The sequence below is a fragment of the Oncorhynchus kisutch genome, linkage group LG25 (assembly GCF_002021735.2).
Source record: "Oncorhynchus kisutch isolate 150728-3 linkage group LG25, Okis_V2, whole genome shotgun sequence".
Lineage (NCBI taxonomy): Eukaryota > Metazoa > Chordata > Actinopteri > Salmoniformes > Salmonidae > Oncorhynchus > Oncorhynchus kisutch.
The window spans coordinates 15,021,823-15,032,917 of NC_034198.2; the positions used below are offsets into that span (position 1 = coordinate 15,021,823).

The following is an 11,095-nucleotide window of genomic DNA, read 5'->3' on the forward strand; positions in this document are numbered from 1 at the left end:
CTGTGTTGTAGTTTATAATATTTTCCACATTGTGTTATGCTACTGTGTTGTAGTTTATAATATTTTCCACATTGTGTTATGCTACTGTGTTGTAGTTTATAATATTTTCCACATTGTGTTATGCTACAGCCTCATTCTAAAATGGATTACATTTATTTGTTTCCTCATCAATCTACACACAATAGCCCGTAATAATAACAAATCAAAAACAAGTTCAGAAATGTTACATCTGTATTGCTCTTTGGGGGTTTTAGGCTGGGTTTCTGTATACATCTGCGGATGTAAAAAGGGCTTCATAAATACATTTGATTGATTGATTTATTTCCCCTGTCTATCAAGAATGGTCCAACCCCAAAGGACATCCAGCCAACTTGAGTTAACATGGGCCAGCAGGATGCTTTCAACATCTTGTAGGTTTCTGACAAATTGAGGCTGTTCTAAGGGCAAGGGGGGGGGGGGGTAACCAAATATTAGGAAGGTGTTCCTAGTGTTTTAAACACTCAGTGGGGGAAAACAAACTCAATATACTTTACAATGACTAAAACTAAATCAAAACTGTGTAGGAAGGATAATGGACCTATTGTATATTCATATTGTTTCTTGACTGTGTCCAGTTTGCTAATAATCACCAAAATGAAAGTTAGACATGCAGGGAGCATTGAAAATCCCCAAAACGATGGACAGAGGACTATTTTCTGAAAATGTTCACAGCGAGGAAATATAGCAAAATTTTTTTGTGCGGCCCTCCGGACATTGTTGTCACATTGGTATAAAGGGATCGGAAGACAGGCGCAGGATTGCGTAATAGGGTTTTTTATTGACCCAAATTACAGCGTGCCATGTAAAGGCACAGGGAAGAAGACCAAACAAACACGTACAGAGCGAGGAGTGCCTCTAATAAATTCATGGGACGAGACCCGAACACACACAAGCACACAATGATACCACCCGGGACGAGACCCATAATCATCTGCGCAATACAAGTGGCACGAAAGGCAAAACAACACAGCACAGGTACTCACACGACCAACGGACATAGGAACAATAATCGACAGGACACTGGTAAACAAAGGGTACACTTATACAATTACTAATCAATGGGAATAGGGACCAGGTGTGCATAATGACAGTTCCGGAGGGATCCGTGACACTTGTTGAAGGCCGAATGCGGCCCCCGGGGCAAAATTAGTCTGACACCCCTGCTTTACACACACCTCACCCTCAACGGCATGCCCTAGACCTCTGTAAGAACAGATTATTCAACTACCAACACTACTTACACCCACACACCTTAAACATACACAACTGCACTTACGCTGAATGACACGCCATACGTAGGCCGCTGTAAAACCAGAGTTCAGACACACCTCACGCTGGTAGGCATTCACTATAGACCTCTTTAAGGATAGAGAACACATGCCTACACACACCTTACACACACATACAGTGCAATCGGAAAGTATTCAGACCCCTTGACTTTTTCCACATTTTGTTACGTTACTGCCTTATTCTAAAATTGATTATGTCCATTGTTTTCCTCATCAATCTACACACAATACCCCACAATGACAAAGCAAAAATAGTTTTTTAGACATTTTAACAAATGTAATAATAATAAAAAACAGAAATCCCTTATTTACATAAGTATTCAGACCTTTTGCTATGAGACTTGAAATTGAGCTCAGGTGCATCCTGTTCCATTGATCATCCTTGAGATGTTTCTACAACTTGATTGGAGTCTACCTGTGGTAAATTCAATTGATTAGACATTTGGAAATGAACACACATGTGGTCCCACAGTTAACAGCGCATGTAAAAAAAAAAAGTAAAAGCCATGAGGTGGAAGGAATTGTCCGTAGAGCTCCGCGACAGGATTGTGTCGAGGCATAGATCTGGGGAAGGCTACCAAAACATGTCTGCAGCATTGAAGATCCCAAGAACATTCCATTCTTAAATGGAAGAAGTTTAGAACCACCAAGACTCTTCCTAGAGCTGACCGCCAGGCCAAACTGAGCAATCAGGGGAGATGGGCCTTGGTCAGGGAAATGAACAAGAACCAAATTGTCACTCTGACAGAGCTCCAGAGTTCCTCTGTGGAGATGGGATAACCTTCCAAAAGGACAACCATCTCTGCAGCACTCCACCAATCAGGTCTTTATGGTAGTAGGCAGATGGAAGCCACTCCTCAGTAAAAGGCACATGACAGCCCGCTTGGAGTTTGCGAAAAGGCACCTAAAGGACTCTCAGACCTAGAGAAACAAGATTCTCTGGTCTGATGAAACCAAGATTGAACTCTTTGGCCTGAATGCCAAGCGTCACGTCTGGAGGAAACCTGGCACCATCTCTATGGTGAAGGATGGTGGTGGCAGATGTTTTTCAGCAGCATTGGATTGGATTGAGGGAAAGATGGAACAAAGTACAGAGAGATCCTTGATGAAAACCTGCTCCAGAGCACTCAGGACCTCAGACTGGTGCGGAGGTTCACCTTCCAACAGGACAATAACCCTAAGCACACAGCCAAGATAATGCAGGAGTGGCTTCGGGACAAGTCTCTGGATGTCCTTGAGTGGCCCAGCCTGAGCCCAGACTTGAACCTGATCGAACATCTCTGGAGAAACCTGAAAATAGCTGTGCTCCCCATCCAACCTGACAGAGCTTGTGAGGATATGCAGAGAAGAATTGGAGAAACTCCTCAAATACAGGTGTGCCAAGTTTGTAGCATCATACCCAAGAAGACTGAGGCTGTAATCGCTGCCAAAGGTGTTTCAACAAAGTACTGAGGAAAGGGTTCGAATACTTATGTATATATTTCAGTTTTTATTTTTTATAAATTTAGCTGCCACAACTGAAGGTCTGCAAGTGGAATTATTTTTATTTGCCCTGTACACGAAGAGACAACACACATTATGTTAACCCCTTTGTGCAGTCCTAGCTCTCAGGCACCTGCGCAAGCACATGGACACTCACTCAAACACTGTCCCAAGTACTCACAAGTTACAATAGATACCCTAGTTAGCGTTCTTTTTGAAACTTGTTGACATAAATCTTTATACACTGCTCAAAAAAATAAAGGGAACACTTAAACAACACAATGTAACTCCATGTCAATCACACTTCTGTGAAATCAAACTGTCCACTTAGGAAGCAACACTGATTGACAATAAATTTCACATGCTGTTGTGCAAATGGAATAGACAACAGGTGGAAATTATAGGCAATTAGCAAGACACCCCCAATAAAGGAGTGTTTCTGCAGGTGATAACCACAGACCACTTCTCAGTTCCTATGCTTCCTAGCTGATGTTTTGGTCACTTTTGAATGCTGGCGGTGCTTTCACTCTAGTGGTAGCATGAGACGGAGTCTACAACCCACACAAGTGGCTCAGGTAGTGCAGCTCATCCAGGATGACACATCAATGCGAGCTGTGGCAAGACGGTTTGCTGTGTCTGTCAGCGTAGTGTCCAGAGCATGGAGGAGCTACCAGGAGACAGGCCAGTACATCAGGAGACATGGAGGAGGCCGTAGGAGGGCAACAACCCAGCAGCAGGACCGCTACCTCCGCCTTTGTGCAGGGAGGAGCAGGAGGAGCACTGCTAGAGCCCTGCAAAATGACCTCCAGCAGGCCACAAATGTGCATGTGTCTGCTCAAACGGTCAGAAACAGCCTCCATGAGGGTGGTATGAGGGCCCAACGTCCACAGGTGGGGGTTGTGCTTACAGCCCGACGTTTGGCATTTGCCAGAGAACACCAAGATTGGCAAATTCGCCACTGGCGCCCTGTGCTCTTCACAGATGAAAGCAGGTTCACACTGAGCACATGTGACAGACGTGACAGAGTCTGGAGACGCCGTGGAGAACGTTCTGCTGCCTGCAATATCCTCCAGCATGACCGGTTGGCGGTGGGTCAGTCATGGTGTGGGGTGGCATTTCTTTGGGGGCCGCACAGCCCTCCATGTGCTTGCCAGAGGTAGCCTGACTGCCATTAGGTACCGAGATTAGATCCTCAGACCCCTTGTGAGACCATATGCTGGTGCGGTTGGCCCTGGGTTCCTCCTAATGCAAGACAATGCTAGACCTCATGTGGCTGGAGTGTGTCAGCAGTTCCTGCAAGAGGAAGGCATTGATGCTATGGACTGGCCCGCCCGTTCCCCAGACCTGAATCCAATTGAGCACATCTGGGACATCATGTCTCGCTCCATCCACCAACAGACTGCCAGGACTTGCGGATGCTTTAGTCCAGGTCTGGGAGGAGGATCCCTCAGGAGACCATCCGCCACCTCATCAGGAGCATGCCCAGGCGTTGTAGGGAGGTCATACAGGCACGTGGAGGCCACACACACTACTGAGCCTCATTTTGACATTACATCAAAGTTGGATCAGCCTGTAGTGTGGTTTTCCACCTTAATTTTGAGTGTGACTCCAAATCCAGACCTCCATGGGTTGATAAATTTGATTTCCATTGATCATTTTTGTGTGATTTTCTTGTCAGCACATTCAACTATGTAAAGAAAGAAGTATTTAATAAGAATATTTCATTCATTCAGATCTAGGATGTGTTATTTTAGTGTTCCCTTTATTTTTTTGAGCAGTGTATTATCCACATAGTAACAAACTTATGGTAGCATAACAGTACATTGTGCAACATTATGACGGTTTTATATTAAACAATTTCGGAGCCAAGGACAACATACCTTGCTAGCCGAAGGTGGGGCAAAAGAGAACAATAAGGGGGTACGGAAATACAGATAACCCGCGATGGGCCAAACCAAAATATACTAAACTTTTACAATCACATGTATGTACAATATTGATATGAAAAAGTGTTTGAACACCAAAGAAAAACATTAGCTATGCAGCTGTAATTAAATTTAAAAATACACTGAATTATAATTATTATTATCAAATTATTAACATCCCCTCTTGACCTGGCCTATTTGAAGTGGTCCTTGTGTGCAATTTGGTGCATAATCTAGGGGAACAACATCACACTGCTACACAAGCCATGCCTCTTCGCCCAACATCAGCACTCAGCCTCACTAATGCTCTTGTGGCTGAATGGAAGCAAGTCCCTGCAGCAATGTTCCAACATCTAGTTGAAAGCCTTGCCAGAAAAGTGGAGGCTGTTATAGCAGCAAACGGGGGACCAACTCCATATTAATGACCATGATTTTGGAATGAGATGTTCGACGAGCAGGTGTCCACATACTTCTGGTCATGTAGTGTATGTTCTGATTTATAAAACATTCTAAGGTTTGTATCATTCACAACTAAAGTTGCCAAATAACTCTAAATATGTCATATTGAACCTGTTTCAAATGATCACTTTTATGCTCATCATGGCTACTCCGTAATTGTATTTATTTGACTTATTTCACATTTATTTAACCAGGTAGGCAAGTTGAGAACAAGTTCTCAATTTACAACTGCGACCTGGCCAACATGAAGCAAAGCAGTTTGACACATACAACACAGAGTTACACATGGAGTAAAACATACAGTCAATAATACAGTAGAAAAATGAGTCTATAATGTGAGCAAATGAGGTGAGATAAGGGAGGTAAAGGCAAAAAAAGGCCATGGTGGCGAAGTAAATACAATATAGCAAGTAAAAAATAAAATAAATAAATAAATGGGAAACATATCCTTTCTATTTTATTCAGCTAAGTTAAATTATATTATTCTTACTATAAAATCATGTTGAATAAAAGAATGACACAGGATTTATAAGCATACATTGTCAGCTAAATGAACAAGCCTACAGCCTATGGCATGGCGCATAGACAGATAACATATTCTGTTCATCTAAAATACATTTTCTTCATATCAAAATGTTTCTTTAGACTTGACTAAATGTTACACCAACCATGTTACACCAGCATAACATCAGCATTAGGGTAGAATAGTTGAACACGCATACATGTGCACAGGCAGAGATTACATTTAGAACAATATCTAGCCTAATAGAAAGAAATATGGCATAACCCTCAACCTTTGCACAGGGCCCAGACCGTACAAATGTACCGAGCTAAGAATCCAATATTGCGTCACGCCTATAATTTTGTGAGATTCTACCGTCATGATCATAACCAATGCCAACCCTCGTCAATTACGTCACATAGCTAGCTAGTAAAATGGTTCACAGTCGCTGATGTTACACAAACGCAAGGCGTGGCGTATAACAAGTTAGCAGGTGCCAGGCTAGCTAGCCAGCCAGCCAACTCCAGTCATGTGCTAACGTTTGCTGGTAAACCTAGCTTTAGGTGGCTGGTTGTAATGTAGGTAGCTGTTTAGTAGCTATATCTATAAAAAGAGAAGAGGTTTTACAATCGAGGTACAATAGATATCTGATTGTAAAACCACTTCTATTTTTAGCCATAGATATGTTTACCTGTAGTTGTTTAGCTACCTAAGTTAGCAATCAGAAAAATAAATTGATTTCCCCCCACTGTAACACAGTAGTATGTTAGCCAGCAATACACAATATGGGTTTCAGTAGATAAACTGAAGTTACCTAGCTAGCTAGGTGGCTTGCAGGAAAATGACTTTCTTAGCTAGCCACCGTATTTGTCATCTGCCCTTTTACAGTAGTGCTGGCATCAGCTGTAGCTGAGCTTCTAGCTAAATCCAACTCTTTGTTTCAAATCCTTTTCGCTTTATTCTGATTGAAACATGTATGGTTGAATGTCACCATGTAGCTAACAGAGCATCAAACAATTCTTCATTGTCGAATTTGTGTTGATCAGAGGAATCACTTGAAGCCATTGTGGTCTGGTCAGTTCTTTTAGTTTTTCCCAAAGGATTGTGACGTTAGTGTCTGCCTCCCTTTCAAAAAAGCTGCCTTGTGGGAGGGACAGGCCAGAGCACAAAGCACCGCCCCACATGAATTGTAGTTTTCAGAGACTGGAGAATATTTTTGGGGGGCTGGTATATTTAGAAATGAATCCTCTGATAGGAACATAGCTGAAAGAGGTTCAATGGCTCTATCGAACAAGGACAACCATATCTACAAGCACAAGAACATATAGTGGGATCAGTATAACATAGAGCCTTTGAGATGTTATACTGTTATAAAGCAGGACTACATTTATTTTACGATCTCAGCCTCTCTCCCCGTCAGTACACCATCATATCATTCAGCGTGCAAAGCCCAGACCTTCCTCCTGGGCAAATATGTGTGAAAAAAAGCCCAGAATCCCCCAGGGTGAGATTCTCCTTTAATTGGGGTCATGGTAATGGCCATAGCGGAATACGGCAATGGTATCAAACACATGGTTTTCTATGTGTTTGATGGCATTCCATTCTCGTCGTTCCAGCCATTATTTTGAGCCAGCCTACTCGGAAAAAAAAAAAAAAATCAGGACAAATATGTATGGTGGTGGAAAATTGTGGAAAATGTGAATACTTTCTTTATGAAACACCATTTTCCAACATTTTTCACCAATTGGTAGTTACAGTCTTGTCCTATCGCTGCAACTCCAGTACGGACTCGGGAGAGGCGAGGGTCGAGAGCCATGCATCCTCCGAAACACGACCCCGCCAAGCTTCTTGACACACTGCTCGCTTAACCTGGAAGCCAGCCGCATCAATGTGTTGGAGGAAACAACATACAGCTGGCAACCGAATTCAGTGTGCATGCGCCCAGTCCGCCACAAGGAGTCACTATAGTGCGATGGGACAAGGACATCCTAGCCGGCTAAACCTTGCCCTAACCTGGACGACATTGGGCCAATTGTACACCGCCTCATGGGTCTCCGGTTCTTGGCCGGCTGCGACACAGCCTGGGATCGACTGTAGTAACGCCTCTAGTACTGCGATGCAGTGCCTTAGACCGCTGCACCACTCGGGACTTATTCTATTTTCTATTATCTGTATTCATATTATTATCACTGCATTGTTGGGAAAGATCTCTCATGGTATTTCACTGTGCTGTTTTACACCTGTTGTATCCTGTGCACATGGCGAATAAACTTTGAAACTTGAAACACTGACACACACATACTCACACTCACACCCCTCCAGCTCCAGAACAACACAGGTGCATGGAGGAAGGGGAAAAGAGGAGGAAGAGATAGAGGAGCGAGGTATGCAGGGAGAAGAGAATGGGGGAGAAGAGGAGGACAAAATACAGTGTGTGTGTGTGTGTGTGTGTGTGTGTGTGTGTGTGTGTGTGTGTGTGTGTGTGTGTGTGTGTGTGTGTGTGTGTGTGTGTGTGTGTGTGTGTGTGTGTTTGTAGGGCAGTAGGGTTAGAGAATGTTATGTCCACATTGCTCCCTTCAGACACAAATATGACACATCAGACTAAACTAAACACACACACATACAAACACACAGACTAAACACACTCACTGGTCCCAGCCAGGGCCTCTTTCAGCCCCTAACTCCTATCCTCAACACATTACAGCTCCTACTCCCTAACCCCTAGCGGCTTATACAATGGAGTAAGTGATTGGAAAGGTGTACGTGATTTAATCCAGCCTATCAGAGAGCAGGGTTACTGTATTACAGTAAGAGTTACTGTATTTACATATTGATTGACCTATTTAATTTAGATATCCACAAGATCCTCTGGAGTTAGGGGAAGGGGACAAAGGGTAGGGGTTAGGGATCCAAGAGATTGGTGGATAAGTGAACAGTTTATCAACCCCGTCTCCCAAGGTCTATATTACACTGTGACCACCATCACACACACACACACACACACACACACACACACACACACACACATACACACAATACAGGTGGCTGGTGGCACCACAATTGGGGAGGCCAGGCTTATAGTAATGGCTGGACGGAATTAATGGAACGGTATCAAACACATCAAACATACATACGGGTTCTACAGTATGTGTTTAAATACCATTCCATTTCTTTAAATTCAGCCATTATTATGAGCCGTCCTCTCAGACTCAGCCTACAGAGACTCCCAGCAGAGACATTCTCTCTCACACACGCTCAACAGCAGTTCACACACCCACACATACAGGAAGAAGCGCCAGCCTCTTTCAATCTCTGTCTCTCTCTCGCTCGCTCTCTCCCTCTCTCTCTCTCTCTCTCTCTCTCTCTTGTACACACACTCTCTCTCAAACTCATGCACACGCACTGCTGAGGAGGGAGAGACGGAAAAGGGAAAGGCGGGATGAGTTTGTGGGCACTGCTGAAGCACCTGTGTACATGTAAGCATTTACGGCGGAGAAGAGATAGGGATCTGAAAAGAGAGGACAAGAAGACAGAGAAGAAGTAGAAGAAAGAGGAGAAGAGAAATAACCGGAGAGGGGGAAAGAGAAGAGGTGCTGGGACGAGAAAAAGACAGGCGAGTTGAAGCCATTCTGGACACTTAGAACAGAGAAGAGAGGTGGAGGAGGGAGATGATGAAGATTATGAAGATGCTGCTGTGTGTGTTGGGCTGTGTGTGTGTGTCTCAGGCAGAGGTAGCAATGGTAAACTCTGGGACAACATTTACCTACCTCTGTATGGGTAACACCATCACACATATGCCCACACACATCCCCAAGAACACCACTGACCTGTGAGTACACACACACACATCCCCAAGAACACCACCGACCTGTGAGTACACACACACACACACACCCCAAGAACACCACCGACCTGTGAGTACACACACACACCCCAAGATGCAAGAGAGGTGGAGGGGATCCAGTTTTGGTGGATGATGGAAATTCTACTGATTTGAATTATTGTCTGTTTGATTGTATTAACAGCTGCTGATGTGGATGTTGTTGTTGTCATTATTGCTATTGTTGTCTCTTTGTGTTGTCATGATATCGTTGGGTTGGTGTTATGGTGTGAAGAGGTGCGGGGGGAGGCGATAGTAGTAGACTGTGGTAAACTCTGGCCTCATGCTTTTATAGTTGAAACATTTCTGAAGGAATCTCAAGGCTATCACCACTAATGGGCAACAGTGCGTGTCTCCTACAAAGACTTCCAGCAGAGACATTCTCTAATGTAACAGTAATACAGTATATGCCACTTAAAATTGAACCCACTATCCTGGCATTGCAAGCGCATGCTCTACCAGCTGAGCTACTCTCTCTCTCTCTCTCTCTCTCTCTCTCTCTCTCTCTCAATTCAATTTCAATTCAATTCAAGGGCTTTATTGGCATGGGAAACATGTGTTAACATTGCCAAAGCAAGTGAGGTAGACAACATACAAAGTGAATATATAAAGTGAAAAACAACAAAAATGAACAGTAAACATTACACATACAGAAGTTTCAAAACAGTAAAGACATTACAAATGTCATATTATATATATATACAGTGTTCTAGCAATGTACAAATGGCTAAAGGACACAAGATAAAATAAATAAGCATAAATATGGGTTGTATTTACAATGGTGTTTGTTCTTCACTGGTTGCCCTTTTCTCGTGGCAACAGGTCACAAATCTTGCTGCTGTGATGGCACACTGTGGAATTTTACCCAGTAGATATGGGAGTTTTTCCAAATTGGATTTGTTTTCGAATTCTTTGTGGATCTGTGTAATCTGAGGGAAATATGTCTCTCTAATATGGTCATACATTGGGCAGGAGGTTAGGAAGTGCAGCTCAGTTTCCACCTCATTTTGTGGGCAGTGAGCACATAGCCTGTCTTCTCTTGAGAGCCAAGTCTGCCTACGGCGGCCTTTCTCAATAGCAAGGCTATGCTCACTGAGTCTGTACATAGTCAAGGCTTTCCTTAATTTTGGGTCAGTCACAGTGGTCAGGTATTCTGCCGCTGTGTACTCTCTGTGTAGGGCCAAATAGCATTCTAGTTTGCTCTGTTTTTTTGTTAATTCTTTCCAATGTGTTAAGTAGTTATCTTTTTGTTTTCTCATGATTTGGTTGGGTCTAATTGTGCTGCTGTCCTGGGGCTCTGTAGTGTGTGTTTGTGAACAGAGCCCCAGGACCAGCTTGCTTAGGGGACTCTTCTCCAGGTTCATCTCTCTGTAGGTGATGGCTTTGTTATGGAAGGTTTGTGAATCGCTTCCTTTTAGGTGGTTGTAGAATTTAACAGCTCTTTTCTGGATTTTGATAATTAGTGGGTATCGGCCTAATTCTGCTCTGCATGCATTATTTGGTGTTCTACGTTGTACAC

At 43.4% G+C, this 11,095-nt stretch overlaps 1 protein-coding gene across 1 annotated transcript in view; it reads left to right on the forward strand.

Moving 5' to 3' along the window:
• The first annotated feature begins 9,060 nt into the window (after positions 1-9,060).
• fshr (follicle stimulating hormone receptor) overlaps positions 9,061-11,095 on the forward strand; it is a 10,696-nt gene continuing 8,661 nt past the window's right edge. The window contains exon 1 of the mRNA XM_031805247.1: positions 9,061-9,525. The gene's annotated coding sequence lies outside the window, so the exon portion shown is untranslated. The remainder of the gene's footprint in view (positions 9,526-11,095) is intronic.